Raw genomic sequence first — 13472 nt, 5'->3', positions numbered from 1 at the left:
GAGTTTTGCTAAATTCAGTCATCTGAACGCACCATGGATTCCACCTTGGCGTGTAACTCTAGGTTACAGCGCCTGCTCTGGACTAATGATTATGTCGCACTCACAGAAGAAGTTGTGTTGCAGGAGAGCTCGTTCGTTCTCAACAAGCAAAACGGCACCCCCATCAGAATGGTCCACGTTGGTCTGACGTCAACGGCACTGCTTATAGCTGAGGACAAACTCTCCTCACTTTCGCCAGCAAATCGACTCCTGCATCGTCAGACCACCGACTGTAACTCGGATCTCGAGCTCTTCGAGCTCATCTACCTCTTTCCGCTCGTCAACATTCGGCTATCCGTTCGGACGCACTCGGAGGAGCTCGGTCTCCATGTGATCAGACTGCGGTTGTGCAACCGCCGAGTGTGGTATCTGGAGCTGTCAGACTCGGGCCATCGGGAGGACAAGTGGCACGAGTGGGTGTGGTGGATGAAGGAGCTGGAGCAGAAACGGAGGAAGGAAAAGAAGATGCTGCGACGCCACCATCGGATGTTGGGTTCCAGGAATAGAACCTACGTGAGTAATCACACGATGAGCGTAGCTGGCAGTATGAATTCACTGCTGAAACCAATCGATCATTCCCGTGTTGGGAAGAAGGATGACGCTCCTGCAGTGAGTCCTGACCGAGGGGCTACAGGTGAATGTCTGTCTATCGACGGAGAACGCCCACAAAGCGTCGTCCATGAAACAAAAGGAAAACGAGGCGCACAGGTTAATCGCTGGGTTCACCATTTTGCTGAACACATTATTGACCATCACGATGAGACCCTGAACACTTGTGACAGTGATCACCATCTTCATGGAGTCGTGAAGGAGAAGAGAGGCTCGAAGAATAAAGTTAACCATTTAACCGACAGCAGAATCGTGAATCCTCTTCTTGATTTTGATATCAGTTCAAATTCAAAGCTGTCCAATCGTTCTTCAAACATCTGGAGCGAGGCCCATCTCACTGGAAGCCACACCCACAATCGCTCGAGCCACACCCACAATTGCTGTAGCCACACCTTCAGAGGCGTTCCCGGCCGACTTCCCAGCAATAGTCGCGCGAGGTCGCTCTTGCGCCAGGAGGACGTCAACTCTCTCTCAAGCCTCGAAGACATCGAGAGCGTAGCGAGTTTCGTGTCCAGCAACGCGGAGAGCTGGACGAATAGACACGCCAGAGATACTAGAAAAGGGCTCCTGCTTTCCGTCGACGATCTCTTTGCAAAGACAAATTTCGAAGAACACGCCCACGGTCACGTGGGCCACCTTCGTCCAATGGCGTCCGTGACCAGACTCGAAGCTCTAACAGATGTTGACACTGATATCATTACCCATAATTCCTCGGAGTCTTATTGGCTGAACGCTGCTGACCTCGAGGTCATTCACCATTGCTCTTCTCTGCCAGATTTTCTCGAAGGAGAGGCAAGTTTCTTGGAAGATCTTCCAAACGCTGACGACGTTGGTCACAGGATCTCTCTCGTCTACCTCGACCTTGAAAACGACGACGAGAGTCGCACTCCGCACGTCATCAACGGTCATGTGATACTGCTTACAAAAGAACAAACTGACCTTCACAAACGAATCATGGAAGTGCGCGAGACAGGAACGAATCCTACGGTTCGACGCAAACTTCGTAAAAACAAACGTAGTTTACACAACCGCCCTATCAAATTCACGGATGCTAACTTTCAAAATGCTGTACACCAGTCATCAATGTCTTCATCGTCGCATCCTACTGAGGACGGGAAGACGGAATTTTCAAATGAAAGTAAATCTAAAAACGGGAGCAAAGGAATGGGTATGTTCTTTAAAAGTCATCTCAGCAGAAAGGACGATAAGAAATGTTCAGTTCGCATGAATAGTGTGCGTGACATGCGCCCACATGAATTAGCTAGTGAGTTGACGTCAATGGATGTGGCGTTCTTTTTGCGCATTCACGAGGCGGAGCTTGTCGACTGCATGTGGCGAAAGGAAGATCGCCATTACCGGGCGAAGAATGTTCTCGCTGCCATTGAGTCTTTCAAGAGGGTCGCGGGCTTGGTTGCCGACGAGGTTTTACGTCCGGTGACCTGTCAAGGGCGAGTTGACGCCATCATTTACTTTCTCGAGGTCGGAGAAGAGCTGAAATCACGGCAGAATTTCCACTCTCTGCGAGCCGTCCTGGCCGGCCTGCAGGCGCCCGCCGTCTACCGACTGTATGATACCTGGACGCTTTTCGAGCGTCATCATGAACAACACTACAGGTAACTATAACCAAAGCTAAAGGAAAACAGTGGCATCAATGATGATAATAACAATAATGATAATGAAAATTGTAGTATAGATTTTTCCGGCCAATTTCGCACTTTTGTCAGTCCATTTGATGGAGCGTTCATTAAATTTAGCAAAAACCCTCGTTATCGCACGGTTTGTCTTTCAAAATTGCAACTTGTGCGTTCAATTTAGCGTTTTGATCAATGAAATTTGCACATGTGGCTTTCGATTTCGTAAAAAGGTATTCAAATTAGCAGTTACTCTACGTTCATTCAAATTCGCCATCACTGGCGGAAAAGGGTATTTGAGTCATTCAATTTCGCAAATGGGCAGTCAAATTCCAAACATATTCATTCAAATTCACATCACGTTATATCTGTTTTGAAAAAATGAGAATACCTAAAAGTGTGTATTATTCAATGTGACTTTCTGTTTCATCCACACACTGATAAGCAGTAAAAGTATCATATTTTTGACTCTATATAACTCGAGATTGTTGTTCTGTAACGCCCCTTTTCTTTCATACATGTCATTCTAGGCCTACATGTACCAGTACTACAGATTAACTTCATCTTCTTACAGTCATGACAACATAAACTAGTTAGATACAGACGTATATCTAAAGAAGAGAGAGAAAGAATTATAGAAACATTCGAGGATCATAACCTTGACTACCTAGTTGTGGCCGACACACTCGGAATAAAGCGCTCAACGGCCAGATAACTTGTGGCCACATGCATGACATGCACTGTCTTCGGACTGGGAGACTCAATAAGCACACTGAAAAAAAAAACTGTTGCCAAAATCTCTAAAATGAATACGAAAATATGAATAAATGTTATGATGCTTACAACACAATAACTATGATGAAAGAAAATAAAGAAAGAACCAAAGCATAAACACAATCTTCTACTAAATTGACTGCAAAACATGTTAAATTTGATGCCCAAAAATGAATTCGAATGAATGAGCGCAGCATATACCTGTTCACGTGACTATTATCCTTCTAAATTGAATGAACGAATAGCAAAAACTTTGCTTGTATTACGAATTTCAGTTGAAAAGTGTTGATTAGAATGAGAATTAGAATGTCATCTAGGCTAATTTTGCTAAATTGAATGCACAATAAGGAATTGGGTTGAAAGAAGTGCGATATTAGCTGGGAAAACCTGTGATACTAGTTTACTGCATTATTGTGGAGCTGTACACAGAATGCCAGCATAATGTCTATCATGGTTAAAGTAAACCTATTTAGATATTACATTAATATTAACCTCAATCAATCCTTTGCGATTGTATCATACTGTGGATTATTATCTGTTAAAATCACAAATGTCTAAAGCTATACTTTTATGCACACACACATGCACACACACACACACACAAATAGATATATGATATCAAAATTTGGATTTTTCCTTCCCTCTCTTTATTTTTTGAATATTTAATTCGATTCTTTATGCGTCGTCAAGTGAAGACAAGTTCTGTGTTCAGGAGTAATATTTGAAGGTTAAAAATGTGACAATACATAAATATGTCTTCATAGATTTGTCTCTCTCAAGCATACAATGTTGCACGGATGAAAAACCTTTCTTGGCTTTTGAGTGGAACAGCATTGTGTCTATTAATCAACACCGTCCTTCGTATCGTTTGACATTGAATTTCCTGTCTTTATTTACAGCATAATGGAAAGGTTCCTTGACAACGTGAATGACGAAGGGCGTTCCATGCAGAATGATCCTGAACTTGACAGAGCGATGGGGGCGCCCCCTTGTCTACCATTTCTTGGCAGCATTTTGAACCGGATTATTGAGTTTTACTCTGATGTCGACATCAACGGGACGCGAGCTGCACACAAGATGTGCGACCGTCGCATCGAAAGCTCTTCGGAGAGTGTTGACTTTGAATCGGAAATAGATGTAACACAAGGTCATTCGCTGTCAAACCTGGACATCACTGACCACAACGCGTCTGAAAATTCCCCTAAGTCACCTGCTGAAAGTGGCAAAGGCACTCCCAAACTAGAAAACTTCATGACCAAACTTATGCACAAAGTGGTTGCTATGCGCTCACATCACACTTCAGGGAATACTTGTTCGGACGAAAAATCAACGCGCATGCCGGCCTCACGTAAGCAGCATATTCGAAAACTTATCATCGAATACGCGAAGCGCCTGGCGAGAGAAAATGGCATGGATTATTTTGGCAACAGCGAAGTACTCGATCACCCAGATACATCTCTGTGCATGAATCTTGTGGAAGAATTCATGCGCGGTGCGCGCAAATCCGAAATCAACACCAAGCACCGAATCTCGCACCACTTTTCCGACCTCCGACAGATGGCGCACGAGCATGACGACATGCCGTGGAAGCACGCTTGGACATCTGAATATCACGTGCACGAGACGCTGCTGGCGTTTCAGCTGGCGGCCGTACAGTATGATGTTGGAAACCGCAAACACTCGGTAATTGCCGGTCTACTACAGGACGCGCATCTTCAAACGGACGAAAAGCGATTCGCCTTGTCGCTAGAGAGAGAACCCCCATCCCAGCTGGATAAACCCATTGATGTGTCATCAGAGTTATTACCAAAAAATATGTGATGATAATTATTCAGGTCGAGCGAACTTATGTTTCAGTTGATTAACCAAAGGAACACGTTTGAAGTAGTTTTTGACTCGAAGTTTCCAGTGACAATAATGGAGTGATACAAACTGCCAACACTACTTATATGCAAAAATTATCTTATGACTGACTTCGGTCAGGGTCCTCCTCACAACAAAAGGGGAGATGAAGATAAATGACGGGGAAATTAAATAATGATAGATTGCAGCAGTATTCTTCACTAACCGACTAATGCGCGATTAGAAGAGAAATAAATCTTACGATGTTTGCAAAAATCTAATTTTGTTATGTCAGTTTTTTTTATTGAAAAAGTTGGCGACTTCAAATTATAGCCCTACTTTTGCGGTAAGGTTTTACAAAGATGTCTCATAACCTATAAGTTCGCAAAGCAATTCGAAATTAGTCTTCATAATGAGAGTTTAATCAGTACACTATGGTGTGTGTTCCTTCTAGCCTTAATGACTGCGTCTAGTGGTGTGTGTATTCGATCATTCTGTTTGTGCTTTTGATTTTTTGATTTTTTTTTTTGTTGTTGTTAAAGCTGCCGAACATCACTATGATTACATGCAGTTGAAATTGGTTGAGTTAGATTTGTAGAGTTTTATGGACACTTAATTAGTACGCACAATGTTGTCAACATCCTTGTCTGGGAGGAAGGATATACAGGGCCGGCGGAGCATTTTCAAAAGTGGGGGGGGGGGGGCACTTCCGGGTTTCATGAGGTAACAAGCAAAAAAAAAAAAAAAAAGGTCCTCAGCTCATCTCTCTCCTTTCCCTTCCGCGTTCCGGATTCCATGTTTCTTCAGCTGACAAGCAATAAAGAAAAAAAAAAAAAGGGGGGGAGGGGTCTTCAGCGGAAAAACATAACTTTAGCGCGTTCACACTTCAAGATCTCTATCTATTTCTTTTTAATGCCACTTACATAGTACTTCCGGGTTTTAAAAAAAAAATGGGGGAGGGGGCCAAAATGATGACACCTCATGTATTCCTTTGTGTGGTGCACAAAAAATGGGGGGGGGGGGGGCGAGCCCTCCTGCCCCCCCCCCCCCCCCCGGCTCCGCCGACCATGTATATTATGGAACAAAGAGAGAGAGAGAGAGAGAGGGAGAGAAAGAGAGAGGTAAGGAGGTTTCTGCACAGTTAGTACACGCCGTATTTATTCAATGGGAATATCTTTCATATCGGTCTGAAGAGGGCGACATTGCAGCATTACTCTAACGAACATGAAAGATAAAAAGTTCATGTTAACACTCTTTTTCTTGAGACGGTCTCGGGTGTACTCTCTTAAACTGCTACAAACTAGTGTACGATTCTGATAGATTATGATAACGTCATTATAATCCAGAGGCCTTAAGCATTTTTCTTTGACATAGAACAATACAAGCATATTCTCTCCCATCAGTTGTTTTAAATTTTGTTTGTTTTTGTTCTGCAAATCCATTGATATACGGTGCGTAGAGCTTCACTGCGCACAAGATCACCGCAAACAAACGTAAAAGGCATATTACTCTTTTTAGAATCCCCTTTGCCAGTTCCTTCTAACACACACACGAAAAAAACCCCAAACACACGCACAAGCACGCACGCACACACACGCACAAACGCGCACACTCAAAAAAAATCAAACATTTCTTCACCAGAATCACTTTTCCGTCCGCCTACTTTGCATCCAGCTCGTTTTAACAATAATGATGATGATGATAATGATGATAATAATAATAATGATAATAATAATCATCATCATCATAATCATAATAATAATGATACTAATAATGTTAATAATAACAATTTATTATGATTATTATAATCATTCTTGTTATTATTATTATTATTAACTATAATTGTTTTTGATAAGGGGCAAGTCCAAGATAAGGTCCCCTCAGAAGGCAAAATTTCATCTTTGCTCAATATTGACATGTTTGGTATCATTTTGAAGCTTATGAGTTTAAGTTTTGATTTCCATGGAGGAAAAAAATTATATTACGTAAATTTATGCAAATTTCAAGGGCTTCATTTGCATAAATGTGAAACACAGCGTTACGTATGGGACATTTATAAAAATTCATATTAATTCAAAGGAAAGCAAATGATATTTGATTAATATGTGGACATAAGAAGTTCATCAAATAGTTTAACTTGGGATGAAAATTTAGGGATTATGCAAATGATTATGCAAATTAGCTCGTGTCCTATCATGAGATGTCCCATACGTAACAAATTGAGGTCATTTTTTTAGGTTTTTTCTGAAATTGCTGAGGTTATAATAATGCCCTTTTGGAAAGTTCTAATTTATTGTTTAGAGAAATTAAATACCATAGAAAAAAGAAAAAACAGTAAAAGGAATATTTTTTATTAGGCATTGAAATAATGTTACGTATGGGACAAATGCGTTACGTATGGGACATCCTCATACATAATGCATGTGAATGCATGTAGCTAGCTGGGAAGGTCTCTCAGTACACAAATGGTCAATCATCCTGAAGAAAGCATCCCAACATTGTGGCTACTTTTTGAGTTATAGACACTTTAAACAATACATGTACTTGACTGAACAATTTTCAGAAAGGGGGAGGGGAAAATGGCAAAATACAGAATGAAAAATCAGCATTAAAGGGATGGTATAGTTTTTTGCAGAAATGGGGATTCAGCTTTCAACATTAAATGAGATGATTGGAAACCAATTATATGAATTACTAAAGAGCATACAATCCTAAGACTAGAGGAATTCAAAGTTTAGTGATGGAGATCCAATTTGAAATGGTTGTAATATAAATATTTACAAAAAATATAAAGTAAAATGATGTTTTTTTAAATTGCAAGTGATACACAAATTGTCCTTATTCAGGTTTCAATAATAGCCACGACAAAATTCATGGGTATACATACTGAGGTGTGACTCGAATCAATGACCTGACTGCTAGACAGACATCATATCTACAAATGTGTACTCGATCACTTGGGTTCCACGCAGCAGGTATTGCTTATTTATAAAATTAATATTTCTTGTGTCAAATTGTGTTTTATTGAAACGAAATGGCAAACTGCCCTTCATCAATGGAAGTAAACACTTTAAACTATTCAATTTTTCAGTAGTAACTATCCTGATAAAAATAGGGCATACATACTCAGGTCGGTCATCCCATATAGAATATGATTAAATATGATTATGATGGCAAATATTTGGGGAATATTGTTCCCTTGTCAATCTGGATCAGTATTTGAGTAGTTTCAACTGATTCAATTTCAATAATTATGCAAAAATTTGTTTATGGGTATTTTGCAAAATTACTTTGCAAAATACCCATAAACATGTCTCTCCACACACTAAACGAATGGGGGACAAAGGGCATGCATACTCAGGTTGGTCATAAAAAAGGTAAAAATATGATTGAATATGATTAGGATGGTGAATATTTGGGGAATATTGTTTCCTTGACAATCTGGATCAGTATTTGAGTAGTTTCAACTGATTTTACTTCAATAATTATGCAAAATACCCATAAACATGGTTCTTCACACACTAAATGAATGGGGGACAAACTGTCCCATACGTAACTGTCCCATACGTAACACGTTATGTCTGTCTTTAATTAGAACCTGTAATTAGAGCTTTTTGCCTAATGACACGAAACTTACCTGTGATAATCTTGAGTGTTGTGACTTTCATCACAGTGAGTTACAAGTTGTAGAATGAAATACTTTCAGAGAGTTTTGAGGTTGAAAAAAATGTTTAAAAAAACAAAATTTTTCTGGTCCCATACGTAACGGCACATATTTTCTCTTCTAGAATATAATTGTGAAGGTCATTTTTCTCCATTTTTTGCATGATTATACTTCTCCTAGATATCAATCACCATGATAAAGTTTAATATGATCAAAAGCCATTAACACTATTTTTCAGGTCATAAAAGTCTCTGAATGTCCCATACGTAACGTGCGTGTTATCTTGGACTTGCCCTATTATAGTTATTATCATTATTATTTCAAACCTCTAGTAGCTCTCTGCATTCAATTACAGTTTCACTAATTGCAGCATCCCTCCTTCCCCTCCTTTCGCTCTCTCTCTCCTCCAGGACCTGTTCCATCATGATTGGTTATCATTAAGATTCTCATAGTTTAATATTTTCAAGAACTTCCCTTTCTTTTTCCAGGTCTCTTGCTATTGACCCACTCATAATCGATAATTTCATTTGTGTATCCCATTCATCTATGTATCTATGGGTACAATTATCCGACCAACTCATCTGTCATTCCTAATTATCTAATTGTCTGAAATCAGTCACCACTGTAGGTCGTCTAGGAGTGTTGTTCTTTTATGCAAGACTACCACAGCATTGTAGTTCTTTGAATATCAGTTCATGGTCCATTCAAGGACACAGGAAGTTTACTCCATTTTGATGTTTTTATAATGTGTAATAGTGGCGGATCCAAAGGGGGGGGGGGGGGGGGGGGGGCAGGCACACCGGGCACGCGCCCCTTGTTTATTTGTTAAAACGAAAGAAATAAAAAGAAAAAAATGAAATGAACCATGAAAGTGGCACCAGAATTTTTTCTTGTGCCCCCCCCCCCCCCACCCCCACCTCTAAGGAATTCCTGGATCCATCCCTGTATGATGCTCATTGAACTCTGATATAATCATTTCAAGGAGCACACAAAAGCAACAAAATAAACCTGTATAACGTGTCCAAGTATGATACATAATCTTCTGGCAGAACAATACGATGTAATTTAATGAATAAATACAAAGAGAAGTATCTCTTATTTTTTTAATTCACACAAACTTTTTATTCAACATTCACAAGGCAAAATGCAGAATACGTGTTTGTAACATAACATACATGAAAACAGAAATCAAAGAATCAGAACAGTCCTAACTTTTTGAACACCATGCATTCATATTATTATGTATTACTCGTTATGCCACTGGGGTTGTATATTATTCAATTGCTATCAGCGTGTAAAGGGGATGGGGAGCGAGAAGCTTGCAGTAAGTTAATAGAGACACACAAAAAAGGCAACCCAGTGCAACGGAAACTTGATCCATCCACTGTTATGTTACTGGTTGAAAGACACTTTGGAAAATACTGCAAAAAGATGAACTTTTACGCTGGCAAAACTACCATACAGGGAATGTTCCACTGACTGACTAAGGTTTGGTTACTTGTTGCAAAGCATTGTGAGTCTGTGATTTCCATAATTATACTCTTGGGAGCATGAAAGGGAAGAGACCCAAATGATTGGTTCCCATAGTGATGCTTGCTTTGAAACAGAATCTTCATCGGGGTGGGCTATACTGGGGTGCACCTGTGTTACTACATGTATACATAACTGATGTTGTAGGTCTGGTATGCACAAGATGGTTACGACTATTATGAGTTTTTATCTAGATGGACCTATACGTTGGCCCTGATGAGCAGTATAATGAGGATTAAAGAAACATCTTCCTGACTGCAGCAAATTAGGGAAGAGAAAATGTTTCACCACATGTATGTAGAGATAGAAAGAGTAACACCAGTAACAAGCATTTTGAATACCCTATTATTATTATCATTTATTTCTTTTTTTACTAGAGCCTTTTTAGGAACTTTTACCCTCATCCCACATCCCCACTCCTAACCATAACCCTATCCATTTGTGTCTTTTGTTTTTGTTTTGTTTTTTATTAACCAGCAAGTTGCCTTTCTCATCCCCAGACTTTATACCGATTCTTACAGCAGTAGCCCCCGCTTCCATTACATAGCAGTGACTCCCAAGAAAGAGAAATGGCCCGATAAAAAAATCCACATTTCTATGATTCATATATAACTTAGAGGTGAAACATCAATGCCATATTTTGAGATAGAGTGTACCAATGGAACATTCAGTGGAAAATGCATCTTCAGATATGTAAATGCCGACCAACTGCACTTGTAGGTTTAAACAGTTGACCCTACTAACCCTATACTATGTGCTAATGCCAGGTGGTACGTAATATGGAATGGGTCTAGCAAGACAAAGAACAAGAATAAGCTCAGAAAATTATCAAATCCACATGTCAAAACAACTTTGTATTATACTAGTAGAGGAATGTAGAATATTCAATCACAAGCTGGTAAAACGTCATTAAAGAAGGGGTTATTTGTCACATACATACATTGTGCATTAGTCAATAACATCTACAATGTAGCTACCTACGGCAAATGTCCCAGATCAGAAAACATGTGACATCAAATAATTGGCACTTTCATGGAAAATGAAAAGAAAGAAGAATCAAAGTTCTTGACATAACAAAAAAAAAGGTGACACAAGTTCTTCATTTGCAAACAAAAGTATGTATACAGCACCATGAATTATAGACAAAACACACACAATAGTCATTCTCTTTTTAGCACATCAATCAGTTAAATGCTTATGTACAAGATATAGAGATATCCAATTCCGTTCCCCTTTACAAAGCTGTTCCAGACACGTTATGCAGTCATGCCCACTTCTTTCGCTTCATGCTCGATCGCAAGCGTTCTATTTTCCAATACAGTTCTATCTCGTCACTACTCAAACATTGCATCCCATTCAAAAAGACAGATCAAAGTTAATGTTCTGTCTGGTCTGCCTGAACCATATCTAAGCATTACATATCAGTTTCAAAAGTCCTTTGTACCATGGTTATTGTGTGCTTGATGGGAGGTCGGGGTGTTTTGTTTTGTTTTGTTTTCTGCTTTGTCTGGTGGCATGGAGAATAATGAGGTTCTATGGGTTACACTATATATACCATAATATGATTGCTCCAATGCGTCGTGTACTTGCCTTCACAATGCGTGTACCTGTACTTGCATGCTCTGTTTTATTTGGAGTTTTATACCATCAGGGAATGATTGTTTATAAGTGGCTAAACATACTGGTTCAAAGTCAATATATTTGCTGCTATGTATATAGTGTCTGTATATCCTTACTGTAGATCTGGTTTATAGTAATAGTGCAATGCCCACGTACTACAGGTGGTAGTTTACAGGTTGGGTCACAGTGTATCACCATCTGTGTATCAATACACCTTGTCCGGAGGACGCACTTCGCATGATATCTTATCAACACCACAAGAAACACAATCGATAATCTAATAATTCTTTGAACTCGCAGATCCTTGTCTGATCAAACGGCAACAATTTGCTGGTTTCCTGACAATAACATCCAATTTTCGTCTCATCTTTGTGTGTCTTGTTTGTTACTCTTTGTTTTCAAAACCACACATATGGAACTCTGACTGCCAAATTTCCTTCTTCATGTGATTTCTCACACTTTTCTTCGTCCTTAAGCTCTTGGCATCTCATAATATCCATAGCCAAGGCCATCCATCCCTAGCAGCATCATAACCCTCTACTGGCCTTTCGTGCTTGTGACGATGTATTCTGCTAACATCAAAATGCATCTTACTGTGCATGACTACTAACAGCAGAACAACTTAGGATGCATAGCGTGACATTTTGAGTACATCTGCAAAAAGTTAAAAAGTTAAAAAGCATACTGAATTTATAGAAGTTTCATGGATGGTTTTGTCTGACTGTAATACCTATTCATTTTAGTGGTGCCGGTGAGTTTGATACAGATACAGCGATTGACTTCATGTTGCCTTGCCTTGATGAGCACATATCTTGCCTTGCCTTGATGAGCACATATCTTGCAGTGTCAGCTGTTTGTTTCGATAAAAGTTTTCTAATCTTCCTCGCAGAAAAGATCCCACTTTACAATCATGCTCAAAGTCACCACAAGGAAATATCAACTAGTGCACTAGTTTAGCTCTTTGTTTTAGAATAATCCATTTGTTTTTTGTATACATGAATTTTCATAAGAGTTTGGTCTTAGGCATGAAACATTGATAAGTTGGTACATACCATACTCACCCAACTGTATCATTATGCAATACGCTGGGAGGAGCGGTGGGACACAAAAATATTTACCATCGATCACAGTTCAGGATCGCTGACAAGCACACAGAAAACAAAAATGGCATAACATGAAACAAAGATGCAATCAATTGCATCGTTAAGATAAAGCACTCCTGGAATGTAAATATCACAAAACCGAATTTCTCTTTAAACACATAAGTACTGTGTGAAAAAAACAAACAAAAACAATCAATTTACAAATCCCCTTGTTAACAATGAAATCAGGTAAGTGCCACTACTTTGTAACAATGTGTATATATACAATAATTATCTTCAACAACTTTCAATGAGACAAAAAAAGGAGGGTGTCACTGCAGCAATCATCTCAGTGGAAAAAAAAACAAACAAACAAATAAACGATGCCAATAATGAATACAAAATTTGGAAGCCAAAATGAACATATGCATAATGAATCACAAAACTGAAATATTTCCCTTACCTAATCAAAGGCAGCCAGTGTTTTTTGATCAAAAGATAACACCAAAGTGCATTTAAACCAACATCATTCCAGTCTACGTATTACCACACACGGTCCAAGATTTTGTTTTCTACAGTTTAAGCTGAATACATATGCAACTTTCTCCTTAAATCCACTACATCTGCCATAATCTCAATAGAAATCTGACACTACTCACTACAGGAATCAACAAACGCTCT

This window comes from Diadema antillarum, unplaced genomic scaffold (genome assembly GCF_040938485.1).
Source record: "Diadema antillarum isolate AM-2024a unplaced genomic scaffold, OU_Dant_1.0 seq00000357_RagTag, whole genome shotgun sequence".
Lineage (NCBI taxonomy): Eukaryota > Metazoa > Echinodermata > Echinoidea > Diadematoida > Diadematidae > Diadema > Diadema antillarum.
This window is presented reverse-complemented; position numbering follows the sequence as displayed.